The sequence below is a fragment of the Lemur catta genome, unplaced genomic scaffold (assembly GCF_020740605.2).
Source record: "Lemur catta isolate mLemCat1 unplaced genomic scaffold, mLemCat1.pri scaffold_198_ctg1, whole genome shotgun sequence".
NCBI classification, from domain to species: Eukaryota; Metazoa; Chordata; class Mammalia; order Primates; family Lemuridae; genus Lemur; species Lemur catta.
In genome coordinates, this window is record NW_025423814.1 from 1 (window position 1) to 15,082 (window position 15,082).

The 15,082-nt window shown below is 53.7% G+C and overlaps 3 non-coding genes and 3 pseudogenes across 3 annotated transcripts; all 6 read right to left on the minus strand.

The window, feature by feature from the left end:
- Positions 1-1,634: 1,634 nt before the first annotated feature.
- On the minus strand, positions 1,635-1,753 carry LOC123629661. The gene has a single exon (XR_006732141.1). It is a non-coding gene; the product is annotated as a 5S ribosomal RNA (ribosomal RNA).
- Positions 1,754-2,944: 1,191 nt separating this feature from the next.
- LOC123629666 lies at positions 2,945-3,063 on the minus strand (annotated as a pseudogene).
- Positions 3,064-6,520: 3,457 nt separating this feature from the next.
- LOC123629672 lies at positions 6,521-6,639 on the minus strand. Its single transcript, XR_006732144.1, has one exon. It is a non-coding gene; the product is annotated as a 5S ribosomal RNA (ribosomal RNA).
- A 1,191-nt stretch (positions 6,640-7,830) lies between these two features.
- Positions 7,831-7,949, minus strand: LOC123629667 (annotated as a pseudogene).
- A 3,456-nt stretch (positions 7,950-11,405) lies between these two features.
- Positions 11,406-11,524, minus strand: LOC123629673. Its single transcript, XR_006732145.1, has one exon. It is a non-coding gene; the product is annotated as a 5S ribosomal RNA (ribosomal RNA).
- Positions 11,525-12,715: 1,191 nt separating this feature from the next.
- LOC123629668 lies at positions 12,716-12,834 on the minus strand (annotated as a pseudogene).
- Positions 12,835-15,082: the final 2,248 nt, after the last annotated feature.

Consider the following 15,082-nt stretch of genomic DNA (forward strand, 5'->3'; position numbering starts at 1 on the left):
ATTTGGAAAACACTGTAGCCTAAATGGAAATGAATAAACACTGGCATAATTCAGGAGCAAGCATATTCTCTGAGTAGCACGTACCAGAGAGAAGATAGGGCACATGTGACCAGGAAGCATCTAGGGTAATCCTCACGGGAGCCCCTTGTACACGGACCTACTCAAAGATCGGATAAAGATACTTCCGACTGATTCGTGCAGTGCCATTCTCTAGCAGCGCTGATGAACTGCAGCTTCCTGTGTAAGCGAGGAGTATTCTCCAAACAGAAGGTTTCCCCTGGCACACAAGTTACCCAGAAGGAATCCAGAATGGTTCCACATCTATTCTATAAACTGTGAAATTAACAAACTACCTCAATGAGATAGTCCTATAACAGAGAGCAAAAACTTTCAAAGGAAAAGCAAGGAAAAGGATGACAGTCGAGATGGGATTTGTTTGGGAGAAGCGTTTTTGTGGTTCCACGCCTTGAGAAAAAGATACACAGCGGCTTCCGACATATGCATCAACTCCCATTTTTATAAGGTGAGTGGTGGGGTTTTGGTACGGTTAATTCGATTTAATATAATAATCATAATGATAATCATGATCATTATCATCATTCTTTAACATATCCCTTTCCCAAATTAAAAGAAAAAGAGAAAGAAGCAGACTGTAAGTTTCTAGATATAAACCCTGTTTAAATGGGATTATTTATTAATGTGGGGGAAATGATTAGTTTGGGGACTCTGTGTCCGTCTATGGAGGACTACGGGATAGCCTCTCCATCGATGGGAGCCATCATGTACGTTTTTGCTAAGTTTTCCATCGAAGTTGGCACCTTTGCCCCGTAGGTGCTGTGTGGATTTTCTGTGACTTTGAATGTTATCCTTTTCAAGAATTGCATTCATTATTGTGTATTTGCGAGGAAACAAGAAATATCGAAACTATCGATCGAATGTTGATTTCATCTAGAGCTATCTTGCTGGACTCACCTAGGATTTCTACAGGTCTCCCGCGCATAGGGGCAAACATTCTATTTTGAGAACCGTAGGAGGTGAGGAAAATGAAGAAAGGTGATTTTCCTTTCCCATATATTGTTAGTGTTTTCCCTTGTTGTAGTATGTTTTTGGAGCGTCTCTTGCAGTATCGAACAGAAGGATTTCCTATCGACACCCTGGTCTTGCTCGTGACTGTCCAAAGAATGCTTCTACCTCTTAATCCTTCAGAATATTTTCTAAAGATTTAGACGTTTGAAAAGTGTTTCTAGATGTCTTCGCATCTGGATTCTTAAGTTATGTTCCCGTGAACGGATAGCCAACTGTTTAGATTCTCTTCTTCTGCATATATGGATAGGATCCAATTTTTCCTTTCCCAGGGTGGTAACGTGGTCATCTCCTTGGACAACTTTAGACTGTGTCCTGAATTCAGAGCCGGTCGGTCCGAAGTTCCGGAGGCCCGGGCCTGCGGCAGGTGTGTGAGGGGCGGCAGCCTCGGGGACTGAGCCTCCACATCTCCAATCTGACCCTCTCTCCAGGGGCCACGGGGCGGGGTCCGGGCCGGCCGGGGGCGGGAGCCGGGGCGGGCGCGGAGGGCGAAGGCCCCCCCTCCCCTTCCCAGCCCAGGGGGGCGGGGCAGAAAGAGAGGCAGAGCAAAAAGCCTACGGCACCCGGGATTCCCAGGCGGTCTCCCATCCAAGTACTAACCGGGCCCGACCCTGCTTAGCTTCCGAGGTGAGACGAGATCGGGTGCGTTCAGGGTGGTCTGGCCGTAGACGAGGGCGGCCGCCCCCGGACGCCTCAAGAGGCCGAGCTGCTGCGACGCGTCCCTCCCTGCGCAGTCGGGTCCCTCCCGCCGCCCTGGCCCTTCGCTAGCCCACCTGCCCGGATCGGGGTGGGGGTGGGGGGCCAGGCGGAGCCTCACGGGTCTCGCGCGCGCACCCTCCCACCCCCACCCAAACCACGGACGCACCGCCGTCCCACAGCCCGAGGAGCAGACCCACGGGCACGCGCGCAGGGACAGGCTTCCACGCGTGGGAGCGGAGGGCCGGAGCCGGAGAGTGCGCGAGAGAGGGCCCTCCGCCGGCCCACGCGAGGGCACGGTGGGGAGGGGCTTTGGGGCGGGGCCGGGAGGAGGAGGCAGGGCCGTGCCTGCCGCTGGTCCGTCACCCGGAGGTCCTGAAGATCTGCAGTGTCCCCCCCCACCCCGCCACCCCACCCCCGTCCGGGGAGGACCGTTCTGCCCCGATTCCCCTCAGGGCCTGCGTGTGGCAGCAGCCCCCGCGCGGGGGCGGGGGGCGGCGCGGGGGGCCAGAGCCGGCTATCCTGTGGCCCGCTGGGGTGGGGTTTGGGGTGTGTAGCCAGGGGTCAAGGGGCCGGTGGGTGGTTTGGGTTTGGGTGCGTGCGCTCCGTGTGCTGTTGTGTGTCCTCTCTGCCCAGGTGGCCAGCGACTCGCCCTGTGCGGCGCGCCGGTGTGTCTCTCGGGAGCCCCGGCGGCGGCGAGGAGCCCGCCCGGCGTGAGGCCCGGGCCCGAGGCCCGGGTGTGCGGCGGAGAGAAAGTGCACGGTGGGCCGGGTGTCCGGGGGCCCAGGACACGGTTTGCCGCCGTGGGCTGTCCCGCGCCGGGTGTACGCGATGTCCCGGAGTGCGGGGCGGCGGGTGCGGGGTCGGGGGGAGAGGAGACCCAGCGGCACTTAGGGATCCCGCCGCCCGGCCCCGGCCCGGTGTGGGGCCCAGGGTTGGGGCTCCGCTGCCGGCCCAACGGAACGCCTGGGACGCTCTGCCGCTGCCGCCACCTGGCGGTGGTGCTGCAGCGGGGGAGAGGGGAGGAAGCCCCGGGCGGGGGCAGCGGGTCGCGCCGAGGGGGGGGAGGGGCCGGGGCCCGAGGGCGAAAGTGGGGGCGGGCGCAGAAGGCGGGGGGCCCCCCCACCCCCGACCCCCCAGCGGGCGGGACAAAAGAAGAAGCAAAAGCCTACAGCACCCGGTATTCCCAGGCGGTCTCCCATCCAAGTACTAACCTGGCCCGACCCTGCTTAGCTTCCCAGACCAGAGGAGATCGGGCACGTTCAGGGTGCTATGGCCCTAGACGGCAGCGGCCGTCCCCGGACGCCTCGAGAGGCCCAGCTGCTACGCGGCCCTCCCGGCCCAGCGCCCCCCACCCGACCCCGCGCCCTCCTGCTGCCCAGTAGCCTTCAGAGCCTCGCTCTCTAGCTGCTACATACACACCAAACACTCAACACTTTGCCACAAACACATACACCAATGACAACAAAATTCAAACACTCAATAGCACATCTATTCAAAGCACGGAGGACACAAACGGGAGGACAATGTGTGACTTGTCAGATTCTACAGACGTCAGGAGCCCACATGAAGGCTCAGGGAAATATTCCAAAGGAGTGTGACGTGGCTCAGAGCTCCTTGGACATGAGCAGACTGGCTTCGGCGGACGGCAGCTCTTACATTTTCACAGTGCAGCCGGAACAATAGAAGGTTCCTTCCTCGCCTTTCCTAGTTCATGCAGTAGGAACCAGTCCACGGTTCTATGGTGCATGGCTACGATTATTCTGTGGGATCCTGCAAAGAAGAAATGCTGTTGGTGTCTTTGGGTACTGGGAATCTGGGTGTGAGAGGAAGAGGTGAAATCGGTAAAGTAATGTAAAAAAACTCTCAGTTCTCAGTTTGAACTTGGATTATCAGTGTAAACTCAATGTGTTTTCCTGTAATTTTTTTTTCTTTTCTTTCTCTCTTTCTTTCTTTTCTTTTCTTTTTTTTTTTTTTTTTTTTTTAAGTTTTTCCACGGAAAGTGCTGAGACATAGGTGCGAACTCGACACTAGTGCATTTCACCAGCCTCTAGATCGTGGTCTCCGCCAACCATCGTTATTAAACGGTCCTAAGACTTACTGGAGACATACGCTGACTTGAAGTCTGGGGCGGGAAACGCACGCTTCTCATACTGGGAAGCGCGGATGCTACCATATCCAACAGGACGAGGGTCACGTCAAAAGACACAGGAACCAGAATGAGTAGACTCCCGTTTGCCAAACACAGGACGGTTTGATCGCCAGCAAGTCTAATGATTGCAAGATATTGAAACACGTTAAATACGTTTAAATCCACGATGAAACCCCTCACAATGCAAAAATAGCTCGGGTCACTGCGGACAGCGGTAGGAAACAAAGGGAAATGGTGACAACCGGGGCTGCCCCCGACTAGTCGCGATGTATGGACACTCTTTCAAAAGACATCTCAACCCCTCACAAGGTATGGACTGTATTTGGACTGGATTCAAAGAAACTGAAATGAGCGTGTGTGTCTCAGGGAAACGCAAACATTGAGTACTTGCTGTTATCTCTAACACGGTGAAATTTTTACATGGAATAAGGTGGCTGTGAGTACCCTGAAAAAGGGAAGAAAGCCTCTACCTTTGATAGAAACATATTGACTTTTTATCGTTGGAGGGATATTATTAAGGGGATCATGAACTTAAGGTAGGAGGGGTATAAAAGAAACAAGATCTGGCCAGGGGTTGGTGATTTCTTGAGTCAGGGGAGTGAGAAAATACTCTACTATTCTTTCCGATTTTGTTTCTATTCCAAATTTCCCATCATGAAAAGTTTCCAAAGATACCATGAAGAGGGTCAAAAACAAGCTGCAAACAGGACAAGGTATCTGTAGCCCATATAATTGGCAAAATATTACTGTTACAGAATATCTACGTTTAATACGCTTAATACGCCTTTGGCCCCGTGTCCTCATTATTGGTCAAGGAAATGCAGAATAAAAAATGAAGCCAGATATAGTTTCCAACTCACCAGATTGAGGAAACTTAAGAAACTGATCACTGTGTTGGCTTTGAGGAAAACTCTTGCACACACCCTGCTGATATGGGAGGCGAAATTATAGGACCATTTGGAAAACACTGTAGCCTAAATGGAAATGAATAAACACTGGCATAATTCAGGAGCAAGCATATTCTCTGAGTAGCACGTACCAGAGAGAAGATAGGGCACATGTGACCAGGAAGCATCTAGGGTAATCCTCACGGGAGCCCCTTGTACACGGACCTACTCAAAGATCGGATAAAGATACTTCCGACTGATTCGTGCAGTGCCATTCTCTAGCAGCGCTGATGAACTGCAGCTTCCTGTGTAAGCGAGGAGTATTCTCCAAACAGAAGGTTTCCCCTGGCACACAAGTTACCCAGAAGGAATCCAGAATGGTTCCACATCTATTCTATAAACTGTGAAATTAACAAACTACCTCAATGAGATAGTCCTATAACAGAGAGCAAAAACTTTCAAAGGAAAAGCAAGGAAAAGGATGACAGTCGAGATGGGATTTGTTTGGGAGAAGCGTTTTTGTGGTTCCACGCCTTGAGAAAAAGATACACAGCGGCTTCCGACATATGCATCAACTCCCATTTTTATAAGGTGAGTGGTGGGGTTTTGGTACGGTTAATTCGATTTAATATAATAATCATAATGATAATCATGATCATTATCATCATTCTTTAACATATCCCTTTCCCAAATTAAAAGAAAAAGAGAAAGAAGCAGACTGTAAGTTTCTAGATATAAACCCTGTTTAAATGGGATTATTTATTAATGTGGGGGAAATGATTAGTTTGGGGACTCTGTGTCCGTCTATGGAGGACTACGGGATAGCCTCTCCATCGATGGGAGCCATCATGTACGTTTTTGCTAAGTTTTCCATCGAAGTTGGCACCTTTGCCCCGTAGGTGCTGTGTGGATTTTCTGTGACTTTGAATGTTATCCTTTTCAAGAATTGCATTCATTAGTGTGTATTTGCGAGGAAACAAGAAATATCGAAACTATCGATCGAATGTTGATTTCATCTAGAGCTATCTTGCTGGACTCACCTAGGATTTCTACAGGTCTCCCGCGCATAGGGGCAAACATTCTATTTTGAGAACCGTAGGAGGTGAGGAAAATGAAGAAAGGTGATTTTCCTTTCCCATATATTGTTAGTGTTTTCCCTTGTTGTAGTATGTTTTTGGAGCGTCTCTTGCAGTATCGAACAGAAGGATTTCCTATCGACACCCTGGTCTTGCTCGTGACTGTCCAAAGAATGCTTCTACCTCTTAATCCTTCAGAATATTTTCTAAAGATTTAGACGTTTGAAAAGTGTTTCTAGATGTCTTCGCATCTGGATTCTTAAGTTATGTTCCCGTGAACGGATAGCCAACTGTTTAGATTCTCTTCTTCTGCATATATGGATAGGATCCAATTTTTCCTTTCCCAGGGTGGTAACGTGGTCATCTCCTTGGACAACTTTAGACTGTGTCCTGAATTCAGAGCCGGTCGGTCCGAAGTTCCGGAGGCCCGGGCCTGCGGCAGGTGTGTGAGGGGCGGCAGCCTCGGGGACTGAGCCTCCACATCTCCAATCTGACCCTCTCTCCAGGGGCCACGGGGCGGGGTCCGGGCCGGCCGGGGGCGGGAGCCGGGGCGGGCGCGGAGGGCGAAGGCCCCCCCTCCCCTTCCCAGCCCAGGGGGGCGGGGCAGAAAGAGAGGCAGAGCAAAAAGCCTACGGCACCCGGGATTCCCAGGCGGTCTCCCATCCAAGTACTAACCGGGCCCGACCCTGCTTAGCTTCCGAGGTGAGACGAGATCGGGTGCGTTCAGGGTGGTCTGGCCGTAGACGAGGGCGGCCGCCCCCGGACGCCTCAAGAGGCCGAGCTGCTGCGACGCGTCCCTCCCTGCGCAGTCGGGTCCCTCCCGCCGCCCTGGCCCTTCGCTAGCCCACCTGCCCGGATCGGGGTGGGGGTGGGGGGCCAGGCGGAGCCTCACGGGTCTCGCGCGCGCACCCTCCCACCCCCACCCAAACCACGGACGCACCGCCGTCCCACAGCCCGAGGAGCAGACCCACGGGCACGCGCGCAGGGACAGGCTTCCACGCGTGGGAGCGGAGGGCCGGAGCCGGAGAGTGCGCGAGAGAGGGCCCTCCGCCGGCCCACGCGAGGGCACGGTGGGGAGGGGCTTTGGGGCGGGGCCGGGAGGAGGAGGCAGGGCCGTGCCTGCCGCTGGTCCGTCACCCGGAGGTCCTGAAGATCTGCAGTGTCCCCCCCCACCCCGCCACCCCACCCCCGTCCGGGGAGGACCGTTCTGCCCCGATTCCCCTCAGGGCCTGCGTGTGGCAGCAGCCCCCGCGCGGGGGCGGGGGGCGGCGCGGGGGGCCAGAGCCGGCTATCCTGTGGCCCGCTGGGGTGGGGTTTGGGGTGTGTAGCCAGGGGTCAAGGGGCCGGTGGGTGGTTTGGGTTTGGGTGCGTGCGCTCCGTGTGCTGTTGTGTGTCCTCTCTGCCCAGGTGGCCAGCGACTCGCCCTGTGCGGCGCGCCGGTGTGTCTCTCGGGAGCCCCGGCGGCGGCGAGGAGCCCGCCCGGCGTGAGGCCCGGGCCCGAGGCCCGGGTGTGCGGCGGAGAGAAAGTGCACGGTGGGCCGGGTGTCCGGGGGCCCAGGACACGGTTTGCCGCCGTGGGCTGTCCCGCGCCGGGTGTACGCGATGTCCCGGAGTGCGGGGCGGCGGGTGCGGGGTCGGGGGGAGAGGAGACCCAGCGGCACTTAGGGATCCCGCCGCCCGGCCCCGGCCCGGTGTGGGGCCCAGGGTTGGGGCTCCGCTGCCGGCCCAACGGAACGCCTGGGACGCTCTGCCGCTGCCGCCACCTGGCGGTGGTGCTGCAGCGGGGGAGAGGGGAGGAAGCCCCGGGCGGGGGCAGCGGGTCGCGCCGAGGGGGGGGAGGGGCCGGGGCCCGAGGGCGAAAGTGGGGGCGGGCGCAGAAGGCGGGGGGCCCCCCCACCCCCGACCCCCCAGCGGGCGGGACAAAAGAAGAAGCAAAAGCCTACAGCACCCGGTATTCCCAGGCGGTCTCCCATCCAAGTACTAACCTGGCCCGACCCTGCTTAGCTTCCCAGACCAGAGGAGATCGGGCACGTTCAGGGTGCTATGGCCCTAGACGGCAGCGGCCGTCCCCGGACGCCTCGAGAGGCCCAGCTGCTACGCGGCCCTCCCGGCCCAGCGCCCCCCACCCGACCCCGCGCCCTCCTGCTGCCCAGTAGCCTTCAGAGCCTCGCTCTCTAGCTGCTACATACACACCAAACACTCAACACTTTGCCACAAACACATACACCAATGACAACAAAATTCAAACACTCAATAGCACATCTATTCAAAGCACGGAGGACACAAACGGGAGGACAATGTGTGACTTGTCAGATTCTACAGACGTCAGGAGCCCACATGAAGGCTCAGGGAAATATTCCAAAGGAGTGTGACGTGGCTCAGAGCTCCTTGGACATGAGCAGACTGGCTTCGGCGGACGGCAGCTCTTACATTTTCACAGTGCAGCCGGAACAATAGAAGGTTCCTTCCTCGCCTTTCCTAGTTCATGCAGTAGGAACCAGTCCACGGTTCTATGGTGCATGGCTACGATTATTCTGTGGGATCCTGCAAAGAAGAAATGCTGTTGGTGTCTTTGGGTACTGGGAATCTGGGTGTGAGAGGAAGAGGTGAAATCGGTAAAGTAATGTAAAAAAACTCTCAGTTCTCAGTTTGAACTTGGATTATCAGTGTAAACTCAATGTGTTTTCCTGTAATTTTTTTTTCTTTTCTTTCTCTCTTTCTTTCTTTTCTTTTCTTTTCTTTTTTTTTTTTTTTTAAGTTTTTCCACGGTAAGTGCTGAGACATAGGTGCGAACTCGACACTAGTGCATTTCACCAGCCTCTAGATCGTGGTCTCCGCCAACCATCGTTATTAAACGGTCCTAAGACTTACTGGAGACATACGCTGACTTGAAGTCTGGGGCGGGAAACGCACGCTTCTCATACTGGGAAGCGCGGATGCTACCATATCCAACAGGACGAGGGTCACGTCAAAAGACACAGGAACCAGAATGAGTAGACTCCCGTTTGCCAAACACAGGACGGTTTGATCGCCAGCAAGTCTAATGATTGCAAGATATTGAAACACGTTAAATACGTTTAAATCCACGATGAAACCCCTCACAATGCAAAAATAGCTCGGGTCACTGCGGACAGCGGTAGGAAACAAAGGGAAATGGTGACAACCGGGGCTGCCCCCGACTAGTCGCGATGTATGGACACTCTTTCAAAAGACATCTCAACCCCTCACAAGGTATGGACTGTATTTGGACTGGATTCAAAGAAACTGAAATGAGCGTGTGTGTCTCAGGGAAACGCAAACATTGAGTACTTGCTGTTATCTCTAACACGGTGAAATTTTTACATGGAATAAGGTGGCTGTGAGTACCCTGAAAAAGGGAAGAAAGCCTCTACCTTTGATAGAAACATATTGACTTTTTATCGTTGGAGGGATATTATTAAGGGGATCATGAACTTAAGGTAGGAGGGGTATAAAAGAAACAAGATCTGGCCAGGGGTTGGTGATTTCTTGAGTCAGGGGAGTGAGAAAATACTCTACTATTCTTTCCGATTTTGTTTCTATTCCAAATTTCCCATCATGAAAAGTTTCCAAAGATACCATGAAGAGGGTCAAAAACAAGCTGCAAACAGGACAAGGTATCTGTAGCCCATATAATTGGCAAAATATTACTGTTACAGAATATCTACGTTTAATACGCTTAATACGCCTTTGGCCCCGTGTCCTCATTATTGGTCAAGGAAATGCAGAATAAAAAATGAAGCCAGATATAGTTTCCAACTCACCAGATTGAGGAAACTTAAGAAACTGATCACTGTGTTGGCTTTGAGGAAAACTCTTGCACACACCCTGCTGATATGGGAGGCGAAATTATAGGACCATTTGGAAAACACTGTAGCCTAAATGGAAATGAATAAACACTGGCATAATTCAGGAGCAAGCATATTCTCTGAGTAGCACGTACCAGAGAGAAGATAGGGCACATGTGACCAGGAAGCATCTAGGGTAATCCTCACGGGAGCCCCTTGTACACGGACCTACTCAAAGATCGGATAAAGATACTTCCGACTGATTCGTGCAGTGCCATTCTCTAGCAGCGCTGATGAACTGCAGCTTCCTGTGTAAGCGAGGAGTATTCTCCAAACAGAAGGTTTCCCCTGGCACACAAGTTACCCAGAAGGAATCCAGAATGGTTCCACATCTATTCTATAAACTGTGAAATTAACAAACTACCTCAATGAGATAGTCCTATAACAGAGAGCAAAAACTTTCAAAGGAAAAGCAAGGAAAAGGATGACAGTCGAGATGGGATTTGTTTGGGAGAAGCGTTTTTGTGGTTCCACGCCTTGAGAAAAAGATACACAGCGGCTTCCGACATATGCATCAACTCCCATTTTTATAAGGTGAGTGGTGGGGTTTTGGTACGGTTAATTCGATTTAATATAATAATCATAATGATAATCATGATCATTATCATCATTCTTTAACATATCCCTTTCCCAAATTAAAAGAAAAAGAGAAAGAAGCAGACTGTAAGTTTCTAGATATAAACCCTGTTTAAATGGGATTATTTATTAATGTGGGGGAAATGATTAGTTTGGGGACTCTGTGTCCGTCTATGGAGGACTACGGGATAGCCTCTCCATCGATGGGAGCCATCATGTACGTTTTTGCTAAGTTTTCCATCGAAGTTGGCACCTTTGCCCCGTAGGTGCTGTGTGGATTTTCTGTGACTTTGAATGTTATCCTTTTCAAGAATTGCATTCATTAGTGTGTATTTGCGAGGAAACAAGAAATATCGAAACTATCGATCGAATGTTGATTTCATCTAGAGCTATCTTGCTGGACTCACCTAGGATTTCTACAGGTCTCCCGCGCATAGGGGCAAACATTCTATTTTGAGAACCGTAGGAGGTGAGGAAAATGAAGAAAGGTGATTTTCCTTTCCCATATATTGTTAGTGTTTTCCCTTGTTGTAGTATGTTTTTGGAGCGTCTCTTGCAGTATCGAACAGAAGGATTTCCTATCGACACCCTGGTCTTGCTCGTGACTGTCCAAAGAATGCTTCTACCTCTTAATCCTTCAGAATATTTTCTAAAGATTTAGACGTTTGAAAAGTGTTTCTAGATGTCTTCGCATCTGGATTCTTAAGTTATGTTCCCGTGAACGGATAGCCAACTGTTTAGATTCTCTTCTTCTGCATATATGGATAGGATCCAATTTTTCCTTTCCCAGGGTGGTAACGTGGTCATCTCCTTGGACAACTTTAGACTGTGTCCTGAATTCAGAGCCGGTCGGTCCGAAGTTCCGGAGGCCCGGGCCTGCGGCAGGTGTGTGAGGGGCGGCAGCCTCGGGGACTGAGCCTCCACATCTCCAATCTGACCCTCTCTCCAGGGGCCACGGGGCGGGGTCCGGGCCGGCCGGGGGCGGGAGCCGGGGCGGGCGCGGAGGGCGAAGGCCCCCCCTCCCCTTCCCAGCCCAGGGGGGCGGGGCAGAAAGAGAGGCAGAGCAAAAAGCCTACGGCACCCGGGATTCCCAGGCGGTCTCCCATCCAAGTACTAACCGGGCCCGACCCTGCTTAGCTTCCGAGGTGAGACGAGATCGGGTGCGTTCAGGGTGGTCTGGCCGTAGACGAGGGCGGCCGCCCCCGGACGCCTCAAGAGGCCGAGCTGCTGCGACGCGTCCCTCCCTGCGCAGTCGGGTCCCTCCCGCCGCCCTGGCCCTTCGCTAGCCCACCTGCCCGGATCGGGGTGGGGGTGGGGGGCCAGGCGGAGCCTCACGGGTCTCGCGCGCGCACCCTCCCACCCCCACCCAAACCACGGACGCACCGCCGTCCCACAGCCCGAGGAGCAGACCCACGGGCACGCGCGCAGGGACAGGCTTCCACGCGTGGGAGCGGAGGGCCGGAGCCGGAGAGTGCGCGAGAGAGGGCCCTCCGCCGGCCCACGCGAGGGCACGGTGGGGAGGGGCTTTGGGGCGGGGCCGGGAGGAGGAGGCAGGGCCGTGCCTGCCGCTGGTCCGTCACCCGGAGGTCCTGAAGATCTGCAGTGTCCCCCCCCACCCCGCCACCCCACCCCCGTCCGGGGAGGACCGTTCTGCCCCGATTCCCCTCAGGGCCTGCGTGTGGCAGCAGCCCCCGCGCGGGGGCGGGGGGCGGCGCGGGGGGCCAGAGCCGGCTATCCTGTGGCCCGCTGGGGTGGGGTTTGGGGTGTGTAGCCAGGGGTCAAGGGGCCGGTGGGTGGTTTGGGTTTGGGTGCGTGCGCTCCGTGTGCTGTTGTGTGTCCTCTCTGCCCAGGTGGCCAGCGACTCGCCCTGTGCGGCGCGCCGGTGTGTCTCTCGGGAGCCCCGGCGGCGGCGAGGAGCCCGCCCGGCGTGAGGCCCGGGCCCGAGGCCCGGGTGTGCGGCGGAGAGAAAGTGCACGGTGGGCCGGGTGTCCGGGGGCCCAGGACACGGTTTGCCGCCGTGGGCTGTCCCGCGCCGGGTGTACGCGATGTCCCGGAGTGCGGGGCGGCGGGTGCGGGGTCGGGGGGAGAGGAGACCCAGCGGCACTTAGGGATCCCGCCGCCCGGCCCCGGCCCGGTGTGGGGCCCAGGGTTGGGGCTCCGCTGCCGGCCCAACGGAACGCCTGGGACGCTCTGCCGCTGCCGCCACCTGGCGGTGGTGCTGCAGCGGGGGAGAGGGGAGGAAGCCCCGGGCGGGGGCAGCGGGTCGCGCCGAGGGGGGGGAGGGGCCGGGGCCCGAGGGCGAAAGTGGGGGCGGGCGCAGAAGGCGGGGGGCCCCCCCACCCCCGACCCCCCAGCGGGCGGGACAAAAGAAGAAGCAAAAGCCTACAGCACCCGGTATTCCCAGGCGGTCTCCCATCCAAGTACTAACCTGGCCCGACCCTGCTTAGCTTCCCAGACCAGAGGAGATCGGGCACGTTCAGGGTGCTATGGCCCTAGACGGCAGCGGCCGTCCCCGGACGCCTCGAGAGGCCCAGCTGCTACGCGGCCCTCCCGGCCCAGCGCCCCCCACCCGACCCCGCGCCCTCCTGCTGCCCAGTAGCCTTCAGAGCCTCGCTCTCTAGCTGCTACATACACACCAAACACTCAACACTTTGCCACAAACACATACACCAATGACAACAAAATTCAAACACTCAATAGCACATCTATTCAAAGCACGGAGGACACAAACGGGAGGACAATGTGTGACTTGTCAGATTCTACAGACGTCAGGAGCCCACATGAAGGCTCAGGGAAATATTCCAAAGGAGTGTGACGTGGCTCAGAGCTCCTTGGACATGAGCAGACTGGCTTCGGCGGACGGCAGCTCTTACATTTTCACAGTGCAGCCGGAACAATAGAAGGTTCCTTCCTCGCCTTTCCTAGTTCATGCAGTAGGAACCAGTCCACGGTTCTATGGTGCATGGCTACGATTATTCTGTGGGATCCTGCAAAGAAGAAATGCTGTTGGTGTCTTTGGGTACTGGGAATCTGGGTGTGAGAGGAAGAGGTGAAATCGGTAAAGTAATGTAAAAAAACTCTCAGTTCTCAGTTTGAACTTGGATTATCAGTGTAAACTCAATGTGTTTTCCTGTAATTTTTTTTTTCTTTTCTTTCTCTCTTTCTTTCTTTTCTTTTCTTTTTTTTTTTTTTTTTTTTTTTAAGTTTTTCCACGGTAAGTGCTGAGACATAGGTGCGAACTCGACACTAGTGCATTTCACCAGCCTCTAGATCGTGGTCTCCACCAACCATCGTTATTAAACGGTCCTAAGACTTACTGGAGACATACGCTGACTTGAAGTCTGGGGCGGGAAACGCACGCTTCTCATACTGGGAAGCGCGGATGCTACCATATCCAACAGGACGAGGGTCACGTCAAAAGACACAGGAACCAGAATGAGTAGACTCCCGTTTGCCAAACACAGGACGGTTTGATCGCCAGCAAGTCTAATGATTGCAAGATATTGAAACACGTTAAATACGTTTAAATCCACGATGAAACCCCTCACAATGCAAAAATAGCTCGGGTCACTGCGGACAGCGGTAGGAAACAAAGGGAAATGGTGACAACCGGGGCTGCCCCCGACTAGTCGCGATGTATGGACACTCTTTCAAAAGACATCTCAACCCCTCACAAGGTATGGACTGTATTTGGACTGGATTCAAAGAAACTGAAATGAGCGTGTGTGTCTCAGGGAAACGCAAACATTGAGTACTTGCTGTTATCTCTAACACGGTGAAATTTTTACATGGAATAAGGTGGCTGTGAGTACCCTGAAAAAGGGAAGAAAGCCTCTACCTTTGATAGAAACATATTGACTTTTTATCGTTGGAGGGATATTATTAAGGGGATCATGAACTTAAGGTAGGAGGGGTATAAAAGAAACAAGATCTGGCCAGGGGTTGGTGATTTCTTGAGTCAGGGGAGTGAGAAAATACTCTACTATTCTTTCCGATTTTGTTTCTATTCCAAATTTCCCATCATGAAAAGTTTCCAAAGATACCATGAAGAGGGTCAAAAACAAGCTGCAAACAGGACAAGGTATCTGTAGCCCATATAATTGGCAAAATATTACTGTTACAGAATATCTACGTTTAATACGCTTAATACGCCTTTGGCCCCGTGTCCTCATTATTGGTCAAGGAAATGCAGAATAAAAAATGAAGCCAGATATAGTTTCCAACTCACCAGATTGAGGAAACTTAAGAAACTGATCACTGTGTTGGCTTTGAGGAAAACTCTTGCACACACCCTGCTGATATGGGAGGCGAAATTATAGGACCATTTGGAAAACACTGTAGCCTAAATGGAAATGAATAAACACTGGCATAATTCAGGAGCAAGCATATTCTCTGAGTAGCACGTACCAGAGAGAAGATAGGGCACATGTGACCAGGAAGCATCTAGGGTAATCCTCACGGGAGCCCCTTGTACACGGACCTACTCAAAGATCGGATAAAGATACTTCCGACTGATTCGTGCAGTGCCATTCTCTAGCAGCGCTGATGAACTGCAGCTTCCTGTGTAAGCGAGGAGTATTCTCCAAACAGAAGGTTTCCCCTGGCACACAAGTTACCCAGAAGGAATCCAGAATGGTTCCACATCTATTCTATAAACTGTGAAATTAACAAACTACCTCAATGAGATAGTCCTATAACAGAGAGCAAAAACTTTCAAAGGAAAAGCAAGGAAAAGGATGACAGTCG